The sequence below is a fragment of the Diplotaxodon limnothrissa genome, linkage group LG17, assembly GCF_057381915.1.
Source record: "Diplotaxodon limnothrissa isolate DT_005_m linkage group LG17, D_limnothrissa_male_GT1.1, whole genome shotgun sequence".
Classification (NCBI taxonomy): Eukaryota; Metazoa; Chordata; class Actinopteri; order Cichliformes; family Cichlidae; genus Diplotaxodon; species Diplotaxodon limnothrissa.
The window spans coordinates 21,730,725-21,742,170 of NC_140612.1; positions in this window are offsets into that span (position 1 = coordinate 21,730,725).

Below are 11,446 nucleotides of genomic sequence, written 5' to 3' on the forward strand. Positions count from 1 at the left end.
CAACCTTTTACAGTACACGTGATGGACATTCTCAGCAGTGACAGATGTGACTGCTGTCTGAAGCCACTCTGTACAGCCAAGCCACCTGCAGCAACTGCTGCTGTGTCAGATTTTCATTGTCCCATCCCTCTTATCCATTTTTAAAGCTCCTTCTGACTTCATGGTCGTGGCAAGACAATGATTATTGGGACAGCTAGTAAAAACTATTTAAAAGTCAACTTCAACTTGACACTTTTGCTTATTAATTACGCTTGCACACAAGGTATTGAGGTGATATTCAACTGAATCTCTTTTTATTCAAGCATTAAGGAAATGTTCACAATACATTGGAGATATTTAGGGGAAATAAACACTAGACTCATGTCTGGGATAATAATGCTGATTTCAAGCAAAAAACTAAAAAGCCAATAAAAAAACAAACCTGAGGACAGAGGTGCGTACAGGTGAATTCTGAGTGGAAGCAGTACATGAAATGTACGTGATTGAGGAGCTGACTTGAACAAAATCAATTGGTTGCATTAAATATACACTCACCGGCCACTTTATTAGGTACACATGTTCAGCCACTTGTTGAAATAGATTTCAGATCAGCCAATCACATGACAGCACCTCAGTGCATGACCTCCTGATCAAACGGCATCAGAATGAAGGAGGTGATTTAAGAGACTTTGAATGCATCATTATTGTTGGTTCCAGACAGGATGGTCTGAGCATTTCAGAAACTGCTGATTTGCTTTTTATTATTATTTTATTCAAACCTTGAAGCAGATGGACTGCAGCAGCAGAAGACCACACCACTCCTATCATCTAAGAACAGGAAGTGAGGCTAACTCCTTGGGTGAAGGTGGGTGGATTGTTCCCTGGCTCTTGCAGTCCACATGCTGAAGTATCTTTAACCAGGACTTTGAACCCCAAGTCGCCCTGACGGTTTCACCGGAGTGTGACTGTTAGTGGCCGACAAAGTGCCTGTGCATTGATAACAGTACTGTATGAACTTCGAGATTCCCCATCATATGAGCATGAACCAAATGTCTTCATGCTTAATCTATTCTATGAAGAATTACAGCAGTTCAATGAAGTGTCAACTCAGTGAAGTGTCCAGCTAGTGTGTCTGCAACATACTCAAGTTATTTTCTTCACATTCTTCTTCTACTTAAAATTTCAGATTATTTCGTTAATATGAAGGACAGATGATAAAATATTTTATGAACACATGGATATGTATTCACTAAATTGTGCCTGGGCTATAACTGTGCATATATTTGCCTGGCCTGGTCCTTACCTGGCACTTATTTTCAGATGCAGCAACAGCCTCCCTCTCCTCCACCTTCCTTTTTCAGCAGGTGACTTGTCCACGGTGTAGACAAGCATGCAGATAATTGCAGACTCACTCCTGTTTACCTATAATATCAGTGCTCAAGCTGACAGTTCATCACAGGCCAAAACAGCCCTCTGGCCACCAGGACATGTCCTGGTGTTCCCCACAGGCCACCGATCCGTATACTTTCACTACACATCACTGGAGGATCAAGTCGAATCAAAGCCCCCCTCCACTTGTTGTTGTGCTGGAGAAATGAACAGTCCTCTCTGCTTTTGCAATCCTTAAACCTGTTTCTATCCTCAAGAAAAATCTCAAAAACTGCTTACTGCCTGCCTGTGATTGCTTTACCGTCTGCTTTAACTGCCTGTTTGGTAAATCGTGGTCTGCTGAGCTTTTAATGGTTTGTTGCTGTGCTCATATTCTCAGCTAATTTACCTGTGGATCCATTTGTGGTGCAACATTCGGACATTTGCACTGCAGAGCTGTAGACGTACAAAAAATAAAGGCTGATAATTTATTTCATGATAAAGTAAGAATAAAAGAAATGACGATGTTTGGAGACAATGAGGGGAAATGCTGGGGTTATAGACACACACCTTCTAACAGAGTGCCGATTTCCTGAATTAAAAATGTGCATTTCTTTGAAAGCACTTTCATCTCAAAATACCAGCAGTCAGCAGCTTAAGTCCACCCACATCAGTGTCAACCATCAAACACCGGTGTGGGTCCAACCCCGTGTCAGCTCCTGAAATCTTTCATTAAATAAATCGCCCATAATTTCAATGCTTCCGGCCTTTGCCAGATCAAAAGGCAGAGCGTGGATTTCATCGGCATAAATTATTCAGTGCATCCTGTGACAGGTGGAGCTGTGGCACAACAAAAAAAAGGTACATACCTGTCATCCGTCTTGTTAAATATGAACAAATCGCCCTCTGTTTATGAACAGCGTATAGGACCTTGAGTCAGACTTGTGGGGATGTAACGCTTCCCTCGGCAGAATACTAAGCAAGGATTTTGGGTGTGTGAACATGGGCACAGTGGATTAGCATGGAAACAACACTGGCAACATCCACTAAAAACAATCCCTGCAGAGCAATTCAGAGTCATGAAGGGAAGCGTATCAGTAGCAACAAACACACATGCACTGCACATACAGGCCATCAGCCCCACTACACACACACACACGCACACACCAGTCTCGCTGGCAGTAATCAGAGTGCAGTGTGTTTTTCACAGCGGTGTAATTCATCAAAGTGACGGCTGCCAATGAGTCTCAGTCAGCCAGACAGCCACAGCTAATCAATCATCAATCTACCTGCTCTTTGTCTGCAGCCACCACTGCCATATTTCACGACACACACACACATTTATACACACAGTCTCCCTTTGTATGGTTGCCTTCTGCAGCTCCTTGTCCAGATCACTGTGTAGAGCAAGGCACTAACACGACCAGGGTTAGGAGTTTAATTCCCTCATTAAGCCGACTTGAGAGAGAAAGTAATTAAGCGCCCATCGTGTTTATTGAGGAAGACAGATGGGCGTTACATTAGTCGGATTTTATGAGCTCATATTTAATATCTTTAAAGGATTAGCCTCATGATGTTCTTCTTAGCTTATGTTAGCATAAAAATACAATTTGTCTGATTAACCTGTAAACAGACAGAGTGGGGCTGCAGGGGAACTCACAGGAAGTGAGTCTACAATGCAAGATTCAATAGTCACACCACAGGAATTTCTGCTTAAAGGTGCTTACTAGAAATGTTTCCATACGGTTGAGGTGTTTTGCCAAGAGTTTTTAGTAGAATAGAATATAATGGAAAAGAATAGAACTTTATTGTCTTTGTACATGTACAATAAAATTGTGGGTGCTATACACCAGCTGTGCCAGAATCAAATACAAATTGTAGACAGCAGGAATAAATAAGAAATATGGGAAATGTATGCAAAAATAAGAGAAAGACACACATTTAAGAACAAGTTCAAAGTGCTTGGAGAGCAAAGAAAAGACTTGGTCTATATAGAGTCTGTGTGTGTGTGTGAGTGAGTGGCCTGAGTGGTGAGGGTTACTCAGGCCGTGGATCAGATTGGTGAAGTAGGTGGGCAGGGGTGGGGTGGTATCAAACCAAGCAAAGACAGAGCCTGGATTTCACTAGTCAGCCAAGGTTTTCGGTTAGGAAAAACCCAGATGGTTTTGGTTATCATCATACTTTCTACACAGCACTTAATGTAGAAAAGGACAGACTGAGTGAAGGTCTCTGCTGTTCAAAGGACCCGTATGGCTGACCACCTAGAAATTTAGTATTATGTTGTAATTTTTCAACTGAATTCAATTCAGTTTTATTTATATGGCGCCAACAACAGTCGCCTCAAAGCGCGTTCATTTTCTAAGGTAAAGACTGTACAATAATACAAAGAAATTTTAAGATGATGTTGTGAACTTGTCGCTTACTGTGACTAAAAATGTAAAACTGTTTGTTTTTACTTGGGAAGCAACAAATTACAGATACTTCGTTTCTGTACTTAAGTAGAATTTTCTGTACTTTAATTAAATACTTATTTTTCTAACTTTTTACTATTACTCCCTAATTTTTACATGAATATCTTTGCTTTCTATTCCTTACATTTTCAAAGCAAGCTGGTTAATTTATGTTCATTTATATAATTTGCAGTGGGGTCAAAGACAGGCAGGTAATTTCAAATGCAACATTTCTGCCAGCTCAACAAACATCAGCAAAAACACAAACACCACCTGTTTGTGTGCAGTTTGTCACACAGTGTGTTGCTAGCTGAAGTTCCAGCAGCTGTATTTCAGAGGGAGAGAAAAGAAAGCATGCTAACTTCACTCAGATGGAGAAAGATGTAAGAAAACAAGGGAGGAGGAGGAGAGGTTATATTTAACGATAAGGCCTGCTCAGTGGCATTTGATAAACTTCAGATTTAATGACATGTTATGTCACCATTTTTTATCACATATTGGACCTTTATAGGATGTGTTTTGATAAATTATGAATTTTCCTATTGTGAAATGTCCTGCACAACAAACTAAGCTGTACTAACTTTGTGTTATTCAAATGTTGCGTACTGTTGCAGTACTGTGGTGATTTGCACTGTAAAGCTCTGTGTTGGACAGGTGCTCAGTGGCTGTGGTTTTGTTTAACTGCGTTTTTTAAAATCCACAAAGAGCAGCAGGTCAACTGATCACAGCCTGAACTCAAAGAAAATTTCCTTCAGTTCACTTTAGAAAACATTGTGAGATTCTTTTCTCCATGGTGAGTCACTCCAACAGATCTTAGTGCTACTACATCTACTGAATCCCACTTTAACCCCAGACTTAACTCATTTTCCTGTTTAGATGTGGAGGCAAAGTCACCCTCTACACCTCAAGAGGTCTGGAAGTGTATGCAACAGAAAATAGTTTGGGGGGTTTTGTTCTCTAATAGAGTCAAGCTGAGTGCATTCATCAGAACTCAAATTTACATTCAAATAAGACTTGTTTTCTAATGCTAATATAATTTTATTGTCTTATTAATATAGCACAAGGTTCAGTTAGCTTTGCAAAAATATGATGCATGATGTTTTGGAGTGTTTCATGGGGTCCCACTGGATCATCCAGCTAATGCTTTCTTTGCATTAGCTGGACTTGACAATAGCTAACACCCCAGTATGAGATAACTGGTATCACAACGATGGTTATCAAATTTCTCTGGTAAGTCAGGCTCTCTGCTTCAGGCTCTGTGTGCACTCAAGTAAAACGGGCACAAAATGATCCTCATGAGTGCCGCAGACTCCATCCAGGGAGGCTATCAGATGATGATGATAAAGAACATACAGTGCATGTGGAAAACATCACTTGTTCCACATTTTGTCATGTTACAAAATTATTCCGAACTGGATTTAATTCATTTTTCACCTTTGAAATTCTTGCTTGGAATTCTAGTAAATTTATGAAAAAACACAAATATAATGTGTACATAATGGTGCGCTCCTGGATAAGTCAGAAGTCAGAATTTATGAGGTCCAGGGTGGAATTTGAATCTGTTATGTAACCTTAAACTCAGATTTCCCACTTGGAAGGCCCGACAACCCCGAGTTACCAAGATGGTGTCACTGAATATAAACAGAATTAAAACTGTAAGAGTTTTGTTCTGTACTGCTACTGTCGTGTGTTTGTGAGTCAGGTTCAAGCGCAGGCTCCTTTGTTTCTTGGCTGTCAGCTTTGGGTCATCGGCTTGTTGGAAGATAGATCTAGCTCCAGACCAAGATCCAGGAAACATCAAGGTTGACCCCCAAAAAGTCACCAAAGAGCTCATGTTCAATAAATTTTACACTGTTTGAAACATGAAAAGTCTACTTTTGAGTGTAAAAACCTGCAGTACCATTAATGTCCACTTGAGGCTTACTCCAAAAGTGAGTGAATCTCTATAGACTCCTATGTTAAAATCTCAAAATTACAGCATAAATAAACATGTTTGCAGCCTGATCCAAAAACCTGTTTTGGTTTCTATAGTTAACTTCCCCCCTTCATAAAAACTGCAGTAGGGTTGAATTCTTAATATAGCTGAAGCTTTTAAAATGTAATTGGCTTTGAGGTTGGGCATTAACGGGAGTGTGCCAATGAGTTCCGACTAAGCCAATCACACAGCTGGACCTTTTATCAGTGTTTGTGCTGTTGACGCATTTTGGATAATTTAATAAGAAAGTCTTGAATGTGATTAATTGTACCGACACTGAACAAGACGTCTGCGCTTCAGAAAAGCTTTACAGGTGTTAATCGCCCCCAGAATTTCACCGAATCCTTAAACCATCCACTCAAGCCAGGTTACTGCAATCACTGCAATTAACCTCCTAAGACCCGAACTCTTTCATGGCATGCATTTTTAATTTCTCTTTGCTATTTGGGCTGATTGGGACCTGATGAATGTAAAAACAAAGAAATATCTTTTCACCTGTTGTAGAGGATATCAGGCCCTTGTAGAGCAAAATTTAATACTGTGGTCTAGACAAGCCAAAATGTGATGTCCACATATGTGGACGCCAGGTCCTAGGATGTTAATTCTTCTACTACTACCACTATACACCTGTATAGCCACTTAAGTTTGTTGTATGATGTTAAATTCTCAGCTGAAATGTATGATTAGTGGGACTGCTCCTCTGAAACAGTTGGCAGCTTTGGAGGAATAAATTATGTGGTACGAGGCATTTAAAGTAGGGGGCAATTAATCTTACCCAGCGCATTGTCCAGGTTGTTAACAAGTCCTGTATTGATGTAAGTGAGATATGCCATTTGTACCTTAATGGACTTGAGGAATTGCTCAATTTGTTTCTTCCATAATTGAAGAGAAGATGAAACCAGTTCTGTATGATTCCCTCCGATCAATATTCACTTTCTACTCCTGTATCCTGTCAGAGAGGAACATAATTGGTGCGTCAGCGGATTTAGTTTGCAGAGGCTTTAACTAACCCTTTGTTCCATACATCTCACTCTGCTTATTTATTCTAATTTCAATTTCAAGGCAAATCTACTTTGAATACAGTTATTTTTAAATCTATTAGAGCAGTTACGGTTGAAAAATAAGACTGATTTTCCATATTTTGGGAGTAGATGAAGGCTTTCTTCCTTCAGTAGCTGGTGTGCTGGATCATTGCCTCCCTCATTCTTTCTATGAAATACAAAACACTGTTATTCTGTCTCTTCAAAGGCTTCATTACAGAGACTACGAGAGAAAAGGTTTTTACACGGAGAGAAATGAAGTGTGGGGAGTGGGTGTGCTGCTGAAAAAAAATGGTTTCATTACACGGGGAGGGAGTGAATGAGGTTTTTAAATAACATCCTAAATGCACCTTGGTTCATTGTGCTGTCCCGCTCTCTCATGCTATTCAATTTACATCCCACTGCCTGATGTTATGCCTGTCCTTTTTTATTTCATGTCTCTGTGTGACACATGCTACAGTTAGATCGATGGGCTGATCTATGGGGACAATATTTGGCCTTAAAATTTAGTCAGCCTGTGTTATAATGGCCGGGTGTTTTTTTCTTGTATTTTTTGTTCTTTTGTTTTATTTTCATAAAAAACAATGTCTTCAAATTACAAAAGGATGATTATCTTTTGCTCCCAGTGTTGGAAGTGTTTTAAGGAGCACAGTGTGTTTCTTTTGAGAAACAAGTATGAAAATCTGATTTAATCAAGGGGTCGCAGTCAGTCCATGCTGGAAACAAGGCATTTACGGACCTCAATCAAACCATTATTTTATGCTTGTGTATTTCTTTCACTGGGAAACATGCTGATAAGAATGCCTGTGATCTGAAAGCAGCATGCGCAAAATGATATTAGCTTTTCTCTTCAACCAGCACAGACTCAAAAGTCTGCTAGCATGACTGTGGAAAATGTGTTTTGAGTGGAATGCTTCTGCTACACATACACATTCACATATGTTCACGATGTATTTGTGGAGTACCCGAGTCTCCAATAAGGGGCAAGTCAATGTAGAAGTGCCAAAAACTGCCATTTGCCAACAGATTCTTCCATTAAAATACTTTAAAGACTCAAAAAGCATATTTAGAACCTGGTGCAACAGATGGTTAGTTTTCACCTTAATGTTTTGGGGGTTTTTGGGGTTTTTTGTGTGTGTGTGTGTGTGGGGGGGGGGGGGGTTAACTCATCTCGAAGGACAAGAGCCTCACCTCTGCTAAGAGGTGTCATTAAACTGGTTAATTTAACCATGTTTAGCCTTTTTTTTTCAATATATTTTTATTGATTTTATGATTGAGCAGCATACAACAATCACCTTCAAAAGAACACAATAGAAGGTGGACGGCAAGTCAACAAGGTGGTAATACAACATACATGAGGTGGTTGTAGCTCAGGTGGCAGAGCAGGTCAGCCACTAATCAGAAGGTCGGTGGTTCGATCCCAGGCTGCATCCTCGCTGCATGCCAAATATCCTTGGGCAAGATACTAACCCCGTGTTTGCCTACTGGTGGTGGTCAGAGGGCCCGGTGGCGCCAGTGTCCGGCAGCCTCGCCTCTGTCAGTGCGCCCCAGGGCAGCTGTGGCTACAATGTAGCTTGCTATCGCCAGTGTGTGAATGGGTGAATGACTGAATGTAGTGTAAAGCGCTTTGGGGTCCTATGGACTAGAAAAGCGCTATACAAATGCAGGCCATTTACCATTGCCATTTACATAAATGTTAAAACAGAGTACATTTCACTTAAGTTTATCCATCAGGCTAATGACTGGTTGCCAAATCTTATAAAACACTCTCTCTCGGTTAGACAAGGTAAACCTGATTTTCTCCAGGTGGAGTACATTTCCAAATTCTCTCAACCACATTTTGAAGGTAGGAGGTTTATCAGACTTCCAACAGAAGTATCAGCTTTCTAGCCACAAGTGTAGTCATTGACACAACCTGCGTCTCTGTCTTGTCCCTTGCCCATCCCGGTTCAGACACCCCGAACAATGCTGCAAAGGGGGTACATGGGACCTCCCTGCCAATGGCTTTGGTCAGAAAATCAAACAGATGATTCCAAAAAAGCTGTAGTTTTTGGCATAGAAAGAAAAGGTGAGATAAAGTTCCTCGATCACTTGAACACTTAACACAGAAGGCTGAAACATTCTTCTGTATTTTTTCCACTTTAGTGGGAGAAACATGCAACCTATACACAACCTTAAATTGGATCAGACTATATCAAGCATTTATAGAACTACAATATATATTCTTAATGCACTCTTGCCAAACATCATCAGTAACATCCACCCCCAGTTCTTCCTGCCACTGCTCCCTACAAGTATCAGATGAAGGACTGTATATATCTAGTAAGGCCCTGTAAAAGCGAGACACAGCACCTCTAGTGTAGGGCTCAACTGACACGAAGTTGTCAAGCACTGAGTTTTGAGGAATCAAATCATATTGTGAAATAGATGCATTGATGAAATGTCTCAACTGTAAAAATCTGAAAAAATGTGAATTAGGAAGATTCACAGATTTCACCCTCAATTGCTGAAAAGATGGAAAATGTCCATCAATGTAAATATCTTTGAGAGAACAAATCCCTCTTCCTTGCCATGTCACAAACGTGATGTCCTCCAGCCCAGGTCTGAAGGCATGATTGTTACATATTGGAGCATCCAGATACATTTTAGGAGCCTTTACTGTGCCCAATAGTTGGTTCCAGACCTTAATTGAATTTTGAATTACAGGATTTCTGCCATATAGTGTATTCTTCACTTTTATCAGGCTATTAAGCAGGGCTGGAAGACAAGTTTGTCTACAAGACAGGTGTTCCATCATCAACCATGAAGGCTGTCCTTCCAAATCAGCACCTGGCACATGGCCAACAGGGGGCGCTCTCTGGTTACTAAACCATAGAAGTCTATGGTGAAACAACTCTTGCTCTGTAATCTCATGAACACTTTGCCAGTGGCTTTATAAGTTTGCTGGTTTCACAGCATAGTAATGACAACGCCTCTCACTGATGACGACTTGTTAATGGCAAGTTCTTTTCTTGTTTTCAGTCTGACCCACCCTGCTCTCACCAAGTCTGGTTTCAAAACTCAAAAAAGAAGAGAGAGGCCAACTGTAAAATCTCAGTTTGTACCTCACAGTGAGGTGACATCTTTTTTTTTATATCCGCTCTATGAGTCAAAAGAAACAATTTGGTCACCCTTCCCTTTTCACTGCAATGTTCTGCATTAAACATGATTTTTATGAGTTCTCATAGCTCATAGAGCCTGTAGTACTTGTAGAGCTTATAGAAAATATATGTTAAAGGTTTAAGGTAAAAACTGCTCAGCTACATAAAAAGAAATGTCCTGGTTTCCAAACTCCCCTGATTTTAATTCAGTTAAGCATCTACAAAACATACATAAGAATAAGAAAACTGTAGGAATAAAACCAAGAGAGAGGCTTGGTCGCATCCCTCTGTGCTTATGCATAGGTCGAATGGTGATTGGCTGAAAAGTTGGCTTCGGAAGGAAAATAAGCCACAGCTGAGTTCACCACAAAGAGGAAGAAGCTTTAAAAAAAATCAAAGATTTAAAAAAAGAAAAAAAAAGTGTATAAGAGATGCACTCTTACACACTGAGGCTTCAGTGGAGAGATTAAACTGTTTTTGTTTCACTCGCCACAAAGCAGTCCTTTGTCTATTATGACTTCTGTCCGCTCCACAACAGGAACCAAGAACAGGACAAATATGAACAGGATTATCCCACATTGTTGATTTTTTTGATGTATTTTTAAACTGATAGTATGCAAGGCGCTGAGTAGCACACAGTCTACCAATGTGCTAACACGCAGGACCTGAGAGACATAAGACTTACAGAGGACCCCTTGGTGTAATTGGGGATATTCTTCTGGCATAGCAAGTAAAACAACTTCTACTCCAGCCTGGATCCAAAGCATTTGATGAATAACTTTTGCATTTAAAAGCAGGAGCATTGAGCCTTTCATTTTCCCTGCAAAAAAACTACTTCCCAGCATGTTAAGAAAATCTGCATTAGTTTGGACATGAGTGATCGTTTTCACACACGCTGAATATCTTTACATCAGTCTTTGAAATTCCCGTTGTAGTTTTCATCTCTGTTTTTGCAGTAATGTGTGTTGAATGTAGCCATAATACTGATGGTGCTGCTGCAAAGTCATTGTTTTCCAGAAATGACTCCATTTACATGCAGCTTTGGTCTGGTTTGCCTCTGTAATGTAAACATTTCATTTAGATTATGAGAACTTTTATTGGCTGCAAAACAGAGCTAATGTTTATTGCAAATTTAAAACAGAGAATAAACAGAGGTTTAGATTGGCAGCTTTGACAGAGCACAATATTGTGTGTGTGTGTGTGTGTGTGTGTGTGTGTGTGTGTGTGTGTGTGTGTGTGTGTGTGTGTGTGTGTGTGTGCTGTCTCTCTCTTCACTGTCCTTCAGCAGTTCAACAATCTAATTTGCATACTCATAAATCATTCCCATCCAACATCTCTCTCGCACACACACATACACCTGTGGGCGTTGTAATAATGAGGTGTTTGAATACCTCTTTCAGCTCAAACAAAAATAGCCCACATGTCCATGGATGGGCTGAATTAATGGGTCAATAAAATGTCGCACTGTGACGTCACGCAGCCCTGTTTGTTTCC